Genomic DNA, 13,684 nt, shown 5'->3' with positions numbered 1-13,684 from the left:
TATGGCACAAGACAACATATAAATTTATGTAGACAACCATATTAAAACAATTAGTGCCTGAAAAAAAATAAAATCCACTCAAGTTAAAGACAAGCAGATGATCATCACACATAATTTTTGGCTTACACCATTACAAACACAGAATTGAGACTCTCATAACACACGTACTAATTTGGAACTACATCTCAGAGTCTAAATACACATACAAATTTAGGTAGACCCTTAAATTAATTAGTAACATAGAATAGCATAATTAACAAGTAGAGTACGAGTAACATTAACAATAACGCGGTTGATGTCAGTGAACATGTAGCATCATCAACAGATTCGAAATTTGACTCAGATGTCCACCCATACCCATGAGCTGAGTCGGTTTCCGTGTAATTCTTATTCAAATGGAGTGCATGTTGTAGGCGGGTCACATACTCAGGTGGATAGTCATCGTAGGTGAACAGTTCGACAATGACGAGAGAAAAGTTAGCCATCTCGTCGTATCCATTTTTAGCCAACATTTTGCTTTAAAAGTACATGCGTTGTTCGTTGTCGTTGGTAATAGCCTCCGTTGGATCATCTTGTGAGAAGTGAAGCCATTCACAGGTGACTTCGATTCCGCCCTCATTAGGTGTAGTGAACCTCTTACTAGAGGGACAACTCCCCACTCTTGTCCCTCGCCAATCGCCTCATCCACAGTTAACCACCAATCCTTAAGGTACTCAAAAAACTCAAAGAAACGTTTAAGGTAGGTATGGTAACCAGGATAAGCATAACACTCAGCCAGAGATCTCCTTAATGTCCTCAAGTTGAAACACACAGCTATCTTTGCAACATCAACCAAGTACCACATGAAACAAATGCCTCCTTGCGAAACTATCGTGCCCTACCAATCTTGAACAAGGTCAAGAATGGGTAGTCTGGGTGGAAATCAATCCCTTTCACGGGTTCTTCTAAGCCACCTCTTGCAATCGTGGCTAGTTGATGACTTAACATCATTCTCTTGCTATGGTTAGGCATGTAAAAATCTCTTATGATATCCTTTGGATCGTATTCCCCGCTTTTCTTTATCTTCGCCACTCTGCGTAAGAGCTTCTTACGCCTTCTTTCAGCACGCCAATTAGCTGAGAACGAAAGATATATATAAATGATGACGTTAGGTAACAGATTAGATGTATTCCTTAATAGAGTACATTAGTACCTTTAAAGATTAGATTTGTTCCTCTGTAGAGTACATTAGTACCATTGAACATTATATATGTACCAAACAATTGATAACAATTATCGAAAATTATGGAATTTAAACACGTACATATAAGTACCTCTGAAGATTAGATTAATATGATTACATATATGTTATATAAGGAGCACTGAAACTATTGACTTGAAAATGAAGAAAGACAAATGACCATTAACATAAACATTACGAAATGTACAAGAGGCAGTACCTTTGTTCCCCATGGAAACCACTATCTCCAAGTAGAGCTTTGTTTACATTTGAGGGTTGTTACAGTTTATGCTACTTTGTAAGAACTCATGGACTGTAGCAGTTGATGTATGGAGTTCCAATTTATGGAGGCTTAGTGTTATAGTATTTATTGAACTCCAACTACCTTTGTGATACATTTACTGTGGTTCGTCAGTGTTACATTGAGCCCAACGAGAAAGTTGTACTTCCATTCAGATAGATGTTTTACTTGTTCAATTCAGCTTCTGTGTATGTCAGCACTACAACTGTTCCAAAGTACCTAAGGATGTACTACATCTTAAAGGATGGAGTTCAAATGATCATGGTTGTCGTACTTATTAATTACTCACAAAGGCCTACTCAACATAAATTTATTTTGGTTAATTAAGTTGAATGATCTTGCATGTCTAGCCACTTCGTTAACATATGTGCTAATGATTCAGTGGTGTAGTGCTCATCTTGAGTTTGATGATCCTACATGTAAGAACAAATGGACATTACCATATATTTAAATGCCTTAAGCAAGATCTAATACTAGGACATTGTTTCATGTCATTTGGAAGCCTTAAAGTCATTTGCCTGCCTAAAGAATTACAAGTAATGACTTGTACTATTTAAATTAACTAGGGTACCACTAAAACTTATAGGGTAACCCCTAAAACTTGTTGGGTAACCATTACAGTTTATGAAACGGTATACCTAACTACTTCAGTGGTATCCTCAAACGGTTTAATGGTACCGATAAACGTTTATTAGTGTTACCTTAACCTTTATTATTGTTACCCTAACCCTTATTATTCAGGGTACAACTGAGAGGTCTAAGGTTACCACCAGCGTTTACCAGATGGAAGACTTTAATACCTTATTGGTATCCTTAGACATTTCAGTGGTACCCTAGATAACCTAAAGAGTACCCTTAACATTTCAGATGGAAGAAAACGTTGCTTATGTAACCAACCCTTTAGCATGCCAACCCTCCGTTTGTGATGCGGAATGCACATCGCCGCCCTTGTAAGGAGGTGTTTGTGCTTTTCACAACCAGCCATTTGCGGTACCAGGACTTTGAATTGTTGTCCTATTGCTTCAAAATGAACATCTTATTCGAAATAATTTGTTCCCATGCTTCCCCTAGGGATGCCTTCACTTCCCAGCCTGAAGTGAATGTGTTCCCGTGACCACTTGTGTTGTCGAGTACACCTGTAACCTCATTCACCACAACGAATGCAATGTTGTAAGTACTGGCTATATGTTTGATCTTTGTTTCTACTGACACTAATAACCGCTTCCTCTCCATAAACCCTCTAGCTGTGTTGTCATGTGCATGTCTGAACAAATAGGCAATAGAATCAAGAATAACAACCCTCGTATGTCGGCATCCTTCATGTGACTCAGCACAATTTGCTCGACTTGGTTCAAAACCAAGAAGATTTGATCTGGGTTGTCTATTTTTTTTTAACAAGGACCGAGGCAAGTGGATTTTCATCAACTAAAGAACCACAAAGATTTGTACTTAGGTTGTTTAATCTCTCAGCTGGAAACACCGAGCATGCTTGAATGTAAATTGATGATCCGTAAAGGCCTCCATCGCGAGGCTTGAGCATGCAAGTCAAAAGAAGTTGCAAACATATTTGGGTTTTTCCCACTCTACTTTCCCCATATATTTCAGTCACTTCATCGGTTTGTATGCCACCATCTAAAATAAAATCTATTGTACTACATTTGGTTTTACATTTTTGATGCATTTTGAGAACAATGAAAAATGCTAGATAAATGCTGCCATTATGTCCAAAACACACACACACACACACATATATAATTCAGGATAAGTGTGATATGACAATACATGATTATACTGTATTACATTATCCATTAGTACAATGATAGGGGATTGCATTATTTCATTTTTCACCGGATATTTTTTTTCCTCTATTCAAAATTATACAGCACATTTTACTTGTAAATGTGTACCATAGAATAAATACGAGTATAATTACACTCCACCCACCTTATCCACACATTTCCCATACTTAAATTATGTAAGAGGGAATAGGTTGTACTAGTGTTCGTCATTGTTGCCTTGAGCCTAGTGAAGTGGTGGCGAATCCTTTCAGACAGGTCTGTTGCTCTTCCAGTTGAACTATGCATGTCGTCAGTTAAACAGCTGTGTAGCACTGTAGATGTGTACTTAAAAAAGAACCTTAAGACCATGTAGTATGAGAAAAACACTTCATAAGTAATTATTTACAATTTACAATGGTAGTTTTTGTTTTAAAAACTTGAGCCACTAATGTAATGGGAATTTTACCATCTCATAAAGTAACCCATCGTTATCCGGTTGTTATTTTTATACTCCTCTACGACATAAATTGTCGTATAGGACTAGGAAAAATTATTGTATAAGATTAGGAAAAATTATAGTCGTAGAGGAGTAAAACACGAAGGTTTGTTAACAACAACATACAATATTTCTTAAAGAGTAAAAAAAAGTGAGCATTTAGTGTTGGGATAAGAGGATAAAAAAACTTAGAATATCAAGAAAATGACTTCTACTGTTGTGATGAATTGTCTTATCAAGACCCACTTTCCTTGTCAGCTGGACACTTTACTTGTTGAACTGAACAAAACAGCTTTAGAATTGGTTTAACAATTCAACCGAATTTGGTGGGATTTTTACTCAGCTATCTTGTTCTTATTCTCATTCATGCAATAACTCCTCTTCAAAACACTTTCTACGCCAAACTCTACCTGACTTAACTCACTACAATCATGGCTACTCGTCTCAGTAGTATGCGCAACATTTGGGGTAGGCTGATGCACCCACACCCAGCTGAACCTATCTTCTACTTCAAGCCTGTCTTAACCACTCTTGAACCCGAGCTTAATTTCAATGAAATTACCTATTATGCTGGGGATGATTACTTCCTTAACATGCAACCAATACCGATTAGCATCGTACGTAACCAACTCATCCATTCCTTTGAAGATGAGACCACTACTTTAATTTCATCCCCGATAGCCTTATGGAGGTGGTGGATTTGGATGTAAGGGTTGCTTACTATCCAACTCTGTTCGACCTTGAAGGCTACCTCCACAAGGGTGCTCCGGTCTTCGCAAGGTGGTTATGTTAAAAATCCAAGGGTGTGGAAGAAGCTCCCTTCATACCTAAGGATCTCATCCCAATTTTTGATAGGAAGCTTATTATGATGACCGAGCACATTCCAATTTACACCCTTCCTCTTCAAGAAAGGCACATCTTCATCGAAGCCAAAATCGCTGCTATTCATGTCATGGAAGTCAACGCTAAGATGAAATTGGTGAAGATAAATGTATTCACTTGCAAAACTAAGTTTCAAAAAATTAGGTACCATTGTATATCAGTTTGTGGGTCTGATGGCCACATCCCGCAAGCTCCCAATTTCCCAAAGGGAGCTACTTTTGTCCTCTGGAATGCAAGGAACGTCCACCGTCCTTCTTTCAAGGAGACGTTCAACAAGCTCTTCAATGCTTTTTCCCCATAATTCGTTCTCATCACAGAGACCAGAGTTGACGCTGCTTTGTTCGGGTACGTGAGGGACGTACTCCAAGGTCTGTATAGGGTTGATGGTTTCGGTTTGGTCAATGGCTACTATGGTGTCTTGCTAATCTGAGAGAAGTGTGATGTGTATCCTTGGATAACTCAAAGGGGTGAAGGTGCCTATGGCCAAGTGGGGGTCGCCATTGAGGTATGATGCTCTAATTCAATTTTTGTACTTATTTGGTAAACAGAAATGCAGTTATTTGTTAGGATTAATTGGTGAAGAAAAAAATAAAATAATTACATTTCAATGACCTGCATTTGTTTGTCACTTTAAGTTTTTTATTTTATTTTATTTTATTTTATTTTTTATAATGAGTTATTTACAGCTTTATAATAGTAACTTCGTAATTGAAATATGCAATGGAGTTGTAACATGTCCTTTATTATTTGATTTCCCAGCCAGGGGCAAAATTTTATTCAACCCCTCAATGAGTCCACCCGGCTTCTACTTGGTACGAAGACAGAGGGGGTGATGAAGATGGAGCTATTCATTCGGACAATGATCACTTGTCTATGTAGGTGGAACAAAGGCGCAGTTGGCCCTTGTTGGATGAAGTCTACGATGTTTGTTTAATAATCTGTTATGTATTAATCCTTTTATGTAGTGCTACGGACTTATCTAGTACTGGTGTTCTTAGTCTTGTTTAAATTTATGAACCATCAGACTATGGTTATTGTTAAGATTAGTAATATGTGGGTTGTTTTAATTTTTTTTAATTATTTAGAAGAACGCATTTACAAAGGGATTTGGCTCGGCAACCATGAACAATAGCAACAAAAGTTTTACTAAAGAAACGCAAGAATAGGAGATTTATTTAACATTAATTCCATATCAAAAGTCTTGGGAAGTTGAAATTAACAACAACAATTTACCATATATATTTATAAGACCAACTGAAATGGTACATAAACCAGACCCATAATAAGAGGGTAGACATAGCACTATGATAAACCATAACTTTCAACTAAAAATAACGCAATAACAGAGCAACTACAAACGCCACAACCACATACTTCATTACCATAGCGATTTTTTTTTCAAGGACATCAACCCTTTGCCATATCATGCCAAACCCATTGTTGTTGGGGGTTCGAATGAGATCCTCCTCCCTCGCCCATTGCCAAAATGAACAACATCTACACTTTTAATACGGACGTCTTGGATTAGCCTCGAAAAGTGAAATACGAAATTCGGCAATTGCTTGCCCCCCGCAATTGCACCGCTTAGCAGCCACCCACACTATGTCGCCAGTACCAGTCCCAAAATTACTTCCACGAGCAGTTGAAGAGGTTGAGTTCGATGACTTTTTTTATTTAAGGGAAATGTTTTTATTTAAACCTTTCTTTGACTACTTACTTACATTGGTTTTATAAGCTTGTATTTATAAGTGAAAAGGAAGAGTTGAATCTGGTGAGAAACCCCAAAAAAATTGGCGGTGAACTTTTGAAAAGTTCCCGCTAATTAAAAGCCCAAATATTTAGTTGGTCTTAGGCTTCTAATGTCACCAAATAACACACAAATTTCTATTAAGCACCTCTGTACTGACTATTTGTTTGACTGAGTGTAGGCAGTGGTACAACAATTTAGATCAGTTGGTAAAGTGTCACTTTCAAAGGTACCAAAGTCAAATGTTAACGGACATTACAAAATACGTACAAAACTCTTATGTCAAGGGACATTACAATATATAAACATCTATTACGTATCTAACATTAAAACATTTGAACAACTCAAACTAGTAATTTTACTAACACATACAATCACTCTTGTTATCTATACAGCTTACTAGGTATACCCAAAGGCTCCAGATACAAGTCACCCACACAAGTCACAACATCGCGTACTACGTTCTTTCCATATGTTAACTCCGGTTTTTTTAACCAATTACTCTAAATTGTTTCAATTACATGTTCTTCCTAGTGGTTATATGATAATGTAGAACTCAACTCAAAGGGGATTTCACTAGACATGTACATCAGGGTACCTCTCATATAATTGTTCTAAAACAAACCGAAGCAAGGGATTTCACTTGTAAAAGGGAAATTAAATAAAAACCAAAAGAAATGACACGATTACATCGTCCCGATAAGTTCTTTAATAACCATATTGTATACATTATAACCATTCCACTGAGGGATTTCATTTGTAAACTGAAGTTGATATGGTTGATACCTGTGTCATGAATGTACATCCAACTGAAAGAAATAAAGGGTAAAGAAAACCAAAGATTTTTAGACATATCTCCATTTTAATAAACTAATTCTTCTCAAAAGGAATCACATAGTTTTGCAAAATATACCCACCCACCTTCGTAATTATGTTTCTAAAAATAGACCCACCTTCATAAACCCACCATCATAATTACATGTTTCCAAAAGATATCAGTTAGCATTTCTGTACAAAAAATGGCCCTATAAATCAACTTTACTTCTACAACTTTAAACCCCATTAAAACAAAAGGAGCGCTCTTCATTTCCGGTGAGGTTAGGTGTTAAGTCTACGCTATGTAACGATGTTAAGTCCCAAAAAGAGCATATCATAACCCAGATCACAATAAAACTACACAAAAGGGTGCTCTAGGTAGAGGGGGGGCATTCTCTGCCGCCTACATTGCTAATCTCCTCTTCGGTTAGACGGAGCAGGGTTCGGATTTTGAGTCATAGTTGCCGGTGTTGCAAGCCTCACCAAGTACGGGGACTGAAATATGGGCGTATTAGGAGACATGTAACCGCCCTTTTGCATCGGCAGTCCTTGCATTTGACAAAACTGTTGGTACGACACGAAATAAGGCGGATAAAAAGGATGAAGCCTTCGTGATGGAAAGTATAATTGTCCCCCAGAAGATGGAGGACGCTGCACTCCAGATAATGAAATAAAATAACCCAAAGACCCATCACCATCTGTCATTTGTATCCCTCCTACACAATGGGGACTATAACCCATCATCGGAAAGGGTACTTGTTCCTATGTTAATAAAATTTCAGATTTCAATAACCAAACACGTTTATATTAAAAAATAAAATATAATTCATTTACTTGTAATAACTACTATCAACTACCTGTGAAGAAAATGATTCCAGGTTGTTTTAACTCCCAAAACCAGCAGATGTACCTTGTTTCCCATTACTCCTCTTACCCGGTTTCTTCAATTTTTCGACACATGACTTATAGCTTAAACTAGTTGTACGGTGAGGAGGTTTCTTGGGAAGTGGCGGGTATTTTATGGTAGTAAGTTGTAGAGACAGATCCTTCGCGCAGCTGCCTTGCTTTTCAATGGTAGGAGGTTTTAGGTTTCAAATGTACCTTGTTTCCCATTACTCCTCTTACTCGGTTTCTTCGATTTTTTTGACACATGACTTATAGTACGAACCAGTTGTATGGTGAGGAGGTTTCTTGGGAAGTGGCGGGTCTTTTATGGTAGCAAGTTGTAGAGACAGATCCTTCGCGCAGCTGCCTTGCTTTTCAGTGGTAGGTGGTGTAGCCTCCTTTTCCAGGCACACAAAGGAAGGTGTGTCGTTATACCCCAAAAGGTCAGATCTATTCCGGGTCAACATAGACAATTCCTCTTCTACTTGGATATCAAGCAACTGCGGGTCGTTCAACACAACATCCAACACACTCTTGCAATCGATGCCTTAGAACAAATAGGAGAAAACTTTACCATCATCTTATCAAACCTACACACCGCATTCGTCTTGCTTGGATCATGGTACTTCACTTTCACCCTAGTGTGCTTCCTAATAACATCTTTCCTCCAACAACGTAAGATGTACTTCTCAGGAATTTCTCGACAATCGTTCATTTGATACACCATAATCATATGCCAACAAATGAAACCATGGAAGTCAAAGTACCTGCATTCACATTTTGCTTCTTTGGTGCTACTATTGAAGGTAACCTTGTAAACCCGTTTCCTCTGCAATGGTACTTTTTTCCTTGAGTTCTTTGGTTTGTACCAAACAATATCCTCAACTAAGTGTTCAATAACTGTGTCGGATATTCGCCTCTTCTCCAAACCGGTCATATATAGCAGCCTACTACGCTCCTTTGTACCTCTTTAAATTTGGCACCAGTGTAGATTTTCCGGAAAACAGACTCAGCTGGGAAAGCTGTCATGGGTTGCCTAACATATCTGGAATTGTTATCATCAGCTCGTTTCTCACTAACAGCTCTAACCTTCAAAGCTTCACAATATCTCTCCACAAATTCACTAAGCAATGTGTGCATGCTCAAATAACCATCGAAAAAGCTATGTATACTCTCGATCCTCTAGGTTGTTTTCATGCCGGCCCAAAAGAGATGCTTCACGAATGCAGGTTTCCACATATGACGTTCGAAAAACAAGCCTATCCAATTTAAAGTATCAGAAACTGAAGTCAGGTAATGATACGTGTCGTTTACCGTATAAAATTAAATATTTATTTTCCTAGCTTAACCTTCAAAAATACTAACAACTAGTAAAAGGGTAAGTAAGGGTCGATCCCACGAGGAGATTAATCAACTCCTAAAACAAGGTTCAACTAGATATAATACGGAAACGTGCATACTATACATTTATTCACATATGTACATAGGATTGGGGGGTTTGTTTAAGGAGAGTACTAAACTAATAAAACTAATACGAACTAGACTAGAATAAGTCTAATATTTGCAAGTGACAAACAAGTAACCAACATAGTTGAGGTTTGATCATTGACAAATTAGACACAAACTAACCTCTTACTTCCATTCCTTTAGTCTCATTCAATATTCTGTTTAGCACTTAGGTTGCCGGATTCCCGCAGCGGATTATCCATTATTCTGCTCACTAGAACTACTAGAATCTTGCTAAAATATTACCAACCCAATAAACAACTTTTATCGATCAATTCATACACTTAAAACAATTATCATGAGCCGCTCATACTAATTAAATTAAGTCGTATACTCTAATTACCATCAAACGTCGCGTCTAACAATAACTAGCTAATTTAATTACTTTATAAATGTAATCGTATACTATCACACATACAAAGATTAAACCTTCAAATTAAACCAACGATCATATGAATTGAATAAATACCAAACTCAATATTAAAATACTAATAAACTCAACGTTTAATAGTGAGACCAAAATCATGAAAAATCAAAGGCAAAACTTCATCCAATTAACAAGTATAATAGAATAAGCTTAATCTAACAAACTAGATAATTAAGGATTAAAGTAGGGAGAAACTCATGAATTATGATTACACCAAGGTAGCCGCTACACTTGATCCTCCGTCGATTTCGCACACTCGCCTCCAATAATCCTCGACACCATAGCTCTTCGATCACACTTGGCTATAAACTCGTTCTCACCACCCTCAATATTGTGGTTTGCTTGTATCTCCCTTGAGATGATTTTTTTTTTTGGTGTTTTTATAGCCAAAAACAGCCACCAATTTTTGGGTACGGGAGGATAGACTTTTAAAAAAAGATAAGAATTCATCACTTCCTTCAATTTCGGATGTGTTGAAGAAGGATTATAAGCTTGATGAAGATAAACATGGAGTTGAGATATGTTGCTGCTACTTCGGTTTTAACGAAATTGGTTGTTGCTGTAGCTTGCTACTTTCTTTAATAAGTCACGTGTCCTTTTTGTTACTTTTTCTTTTCTCTTCTGCTTTGTTGTTGGGCTTGTTGTTCTCCACGTGGTGCTCACAGTATTTTGCTTCCTTCTTCATATACTTTGATGATAGTAGATGATTCTTTGAATAGCAACATAAATGGGCTTTTATTTTCCTCTTGCTTTCCTACCAAAAACACACAACATAAAATTAAGTATCAATTATTATAAAAATAACTACAACATAAAATATTGAATAAAATAAAATCTAATATAATAAAAGTAAATAATATTATAAAATAACCAATATAAAGCGGCCATTGGACTAATATTAGGGACTAAAAATATAGTATATTATGCACTTATCAAATTCCCCCACACTTAGTCTTTGGTCGCCCTCGAACAAACTAAATAGAACTAACCTATATAAGCAATAAACCTAACTCACTGTCGTAGGAATCACGGTTACACTTAGCGCGTGCAACAAGCCCTTTAAACCCCTAAGTTCCCCCTAGAGGACGAGTACGGTCTCGTGAGGGTTTGCAGAAGACATACCCACAAAGTCTGTTATTCAGAAATTCTCAACTAAATAGCAGTAAACAAATTTTTTTTAAAAAAAACTCATCTTTATAGAAGTTTCTCCAATTAAAACTTGACAACTTGCTCGATTGACTTTAATCATTTCTCACCCTCCTTGCTTATACCAATTTACATATCTCAAATCATTAGGACTTTTCAAGGATATTCATGGGGTTTAGGTAAATGAGGGATATGACAATAATTTATGGGGTTGTGGTGGTAATATTGTTGACATTAGTAGAGCATAGTATGATTGCAACCTCATAAAATCTTCCTCATATCAAATATTTCTTGAGTGCACACTGAACTTTTATGTACACTGGCCCGTCTTTTTTTTTTTTTTAGTTTCATGACTCTTAATGTTCAATCTCTGTTGAATAGTCCATGTAACGAGTGTTCGACCAGTGGCTCCCGGTCCAATAGGTTCAAGGCACTAGGCTTTAAGATTCCCCTAAGGATCTACTTACTCGAACTACACAAGCAAGAGATAGAAACATCACACGTACATAACTGGGTTTGATTTTTTTTTTTATACTATATGTGAATTGATTAACACATATACCCAGTCATTGGTACGCAGAGCCTAGTAATGAAACTTTCACTTTATAGTACTGTATCATCACTGAATATCAACAACCATTTTTACATCACACTTTAATATGCTCTACTAATTTCAGGAAGATTAACCATTTGATGTGTAAGTAGAGGTCTATTTGTGATTTATTCATGGAAAATAACAGGGATAGGCTTTTTGGTTGATGTGGCGTAGAAACTGTTGTAAATGCCTAAATCATTTTCAAAACATGAATTAGTTGCAGTTTAAGAGAGAAACGACACAAACCCAGAGTGTACGTTATCAAGAATACTGGAGAATAAAAACACCTTTTTTTTTTTTTTTTTTTTTTTTTTTTTTTTTTTTTTTTTTACTGCTATTAGCTCAAAATTCCAATATCTAAAAAAAAATTGGCAGCACCTCCCCTAAAAATGGTCATAGTCAAACAACATTCTGTTGCTATTTTCAAAAACCCAGCTTAACGTCCCAACATCCAAAAAAAAAAAACAACAATCGTCCCCCCCACTTAAACTTTTCATTGTCCTCAATGAAAAAGAAATGAAGAAAAAGAAGAAGAAACTTAACTGGTTAAGTGCAGAATATTTGTGATGCTGCTTCCTACCCGACAGCTGCATCATTTTTTTTTGAATTGGAGCTCAATATTCACTGCTATGTTTTTCGTCTTCTTCAATTCTTTTGACCAGAACTAGTTGAGTTTCAGGGTTATCAGTCCTGTTGCTAAGACGCCAGGGCTGGTGCTTAAAAATTGAATGGCTGCAACAATGCACAAAAAGAAAACCACACAGAACAGTTAGTTAGCATAACTCAGAGACTCTAAAGTAATCTGTTCTTGCAACTTGTGGCTCCGATTTTTTTTTTTTTGAATTAAAAAAAATTATAAATAAATAAATAAATAAACTAGGGGAAGAACAAAAATAGCCCTGGATTGCCTCCCAGGTAGCGCTTCTGTTTAGAGTCGTTAGCTCGACCTACTTTAGTCCTCATTCCATTTGAAGCTCGATTTCTTCAATCATCCCTGCAGATTCATACTCATAAAATGGTTTTAACCTGTGACCATTTACTTTGAACTCTTTATCAGTTTCCAAACTTTTTATTTCAACTGCACCATGTGGAAAAATGTTAGTAATAACAAAAGGGCCTAGCCACCTAGACCGAAGCTTTCCAGGAAATAGCTTAAGACGAGCATTATACAGAAGAACTTTCTGTCCCACAGAGAAATTAGTTTTAACAATTCTTTTGTCATGAAAAGCCTTAGTTTTGTCCTTATAAATCTGAGCATTTTCATAAGCCTCTATTCTGATTTCCTCTAACTCTTGTAGACTAAGTTTTCTTTGCTGCCCTGCAAGTTCATAATCCATATTACACTGCTTCACAGCCCAATAAGACTTATGTTCTAGCTCTACTGGTAAGTGACATCCTTTACCAAAGACAAGGCGATATGGTGACATTCCTATAGGTGTTTTGTAAACTGTCCTATAAGCCCATAATGCATCATCTAACCTAAGGCTCCAATCTTTCCTATTAGGATTCACCATTTTTTCTAGAATGGACTTGATATCCCTATTTGAAACTTCAGCTAACCCATTAGTTTGGGGATGGTAGGCAGTGGCTACTCTGTGTGTTACATGATATTTTGTAAGAAGAGTGCCAAATGTTTGGTTGCAAAAATGGGTTCCCCTATCGCTTATTATGGCCTTTGGCAAACCAAACCTATTGAAAATATGACTTTTGACAAATTTTACAACAGTTTTTGCATCATCAGTTATAGTGGCTTTAGCTTCCACCCATTTAGAAACGTAGTTTACAGCTAGCATAATGTAAAGATTACCAAAAGAGGAAGGAAAAGGGCCCATAAAATTGATTCCCCATACATCAAATATTTCACAAACTAAGATTCCATGTTGAGG

General features: G+C 36.8%; 1 long non-coding RNA gene across 1 annotated transcript; it reads left to right on the top strand.

Annotated features, from left to right (window-relative positions):
- The first annotated feature begins 4,172 nt into the window (after window positions 1-4,172).
- Window positions 4,173-5,713, top strand: LOC110707226. Its single transcript, XR_002508447.1, has 2 exons — window positions 4,173-5,181; window positions 5,436-5,713. It is a non-coding gene; the product is annotated as an uncharacterized LOC110707226 (long non-coding RNA).
- Window positions 5,714-13,684: the final 7,971 nt, after the last annotated feature.

The sequence above is a fragment of the Chenopodium quinoa genome, unplaced genomic scaffold (assembly GCF_001683475.1).
Source record: "Chenopodium quinoa cultivar QQ74 unplaced genomic scaffold, ASM168347v1, whole genome shotgun sequence".
NCBI classification, from domain to species: Eukaryota; Viridiplantae; Streptophyta; class Magnoliopsida; order Caryophyllales; family Amaranthaceae; genus Chenopodium; species Chenopodium quinoa.
This window is presented reverse-complemented; position numbering and strand designations above follow the sequence as displayed.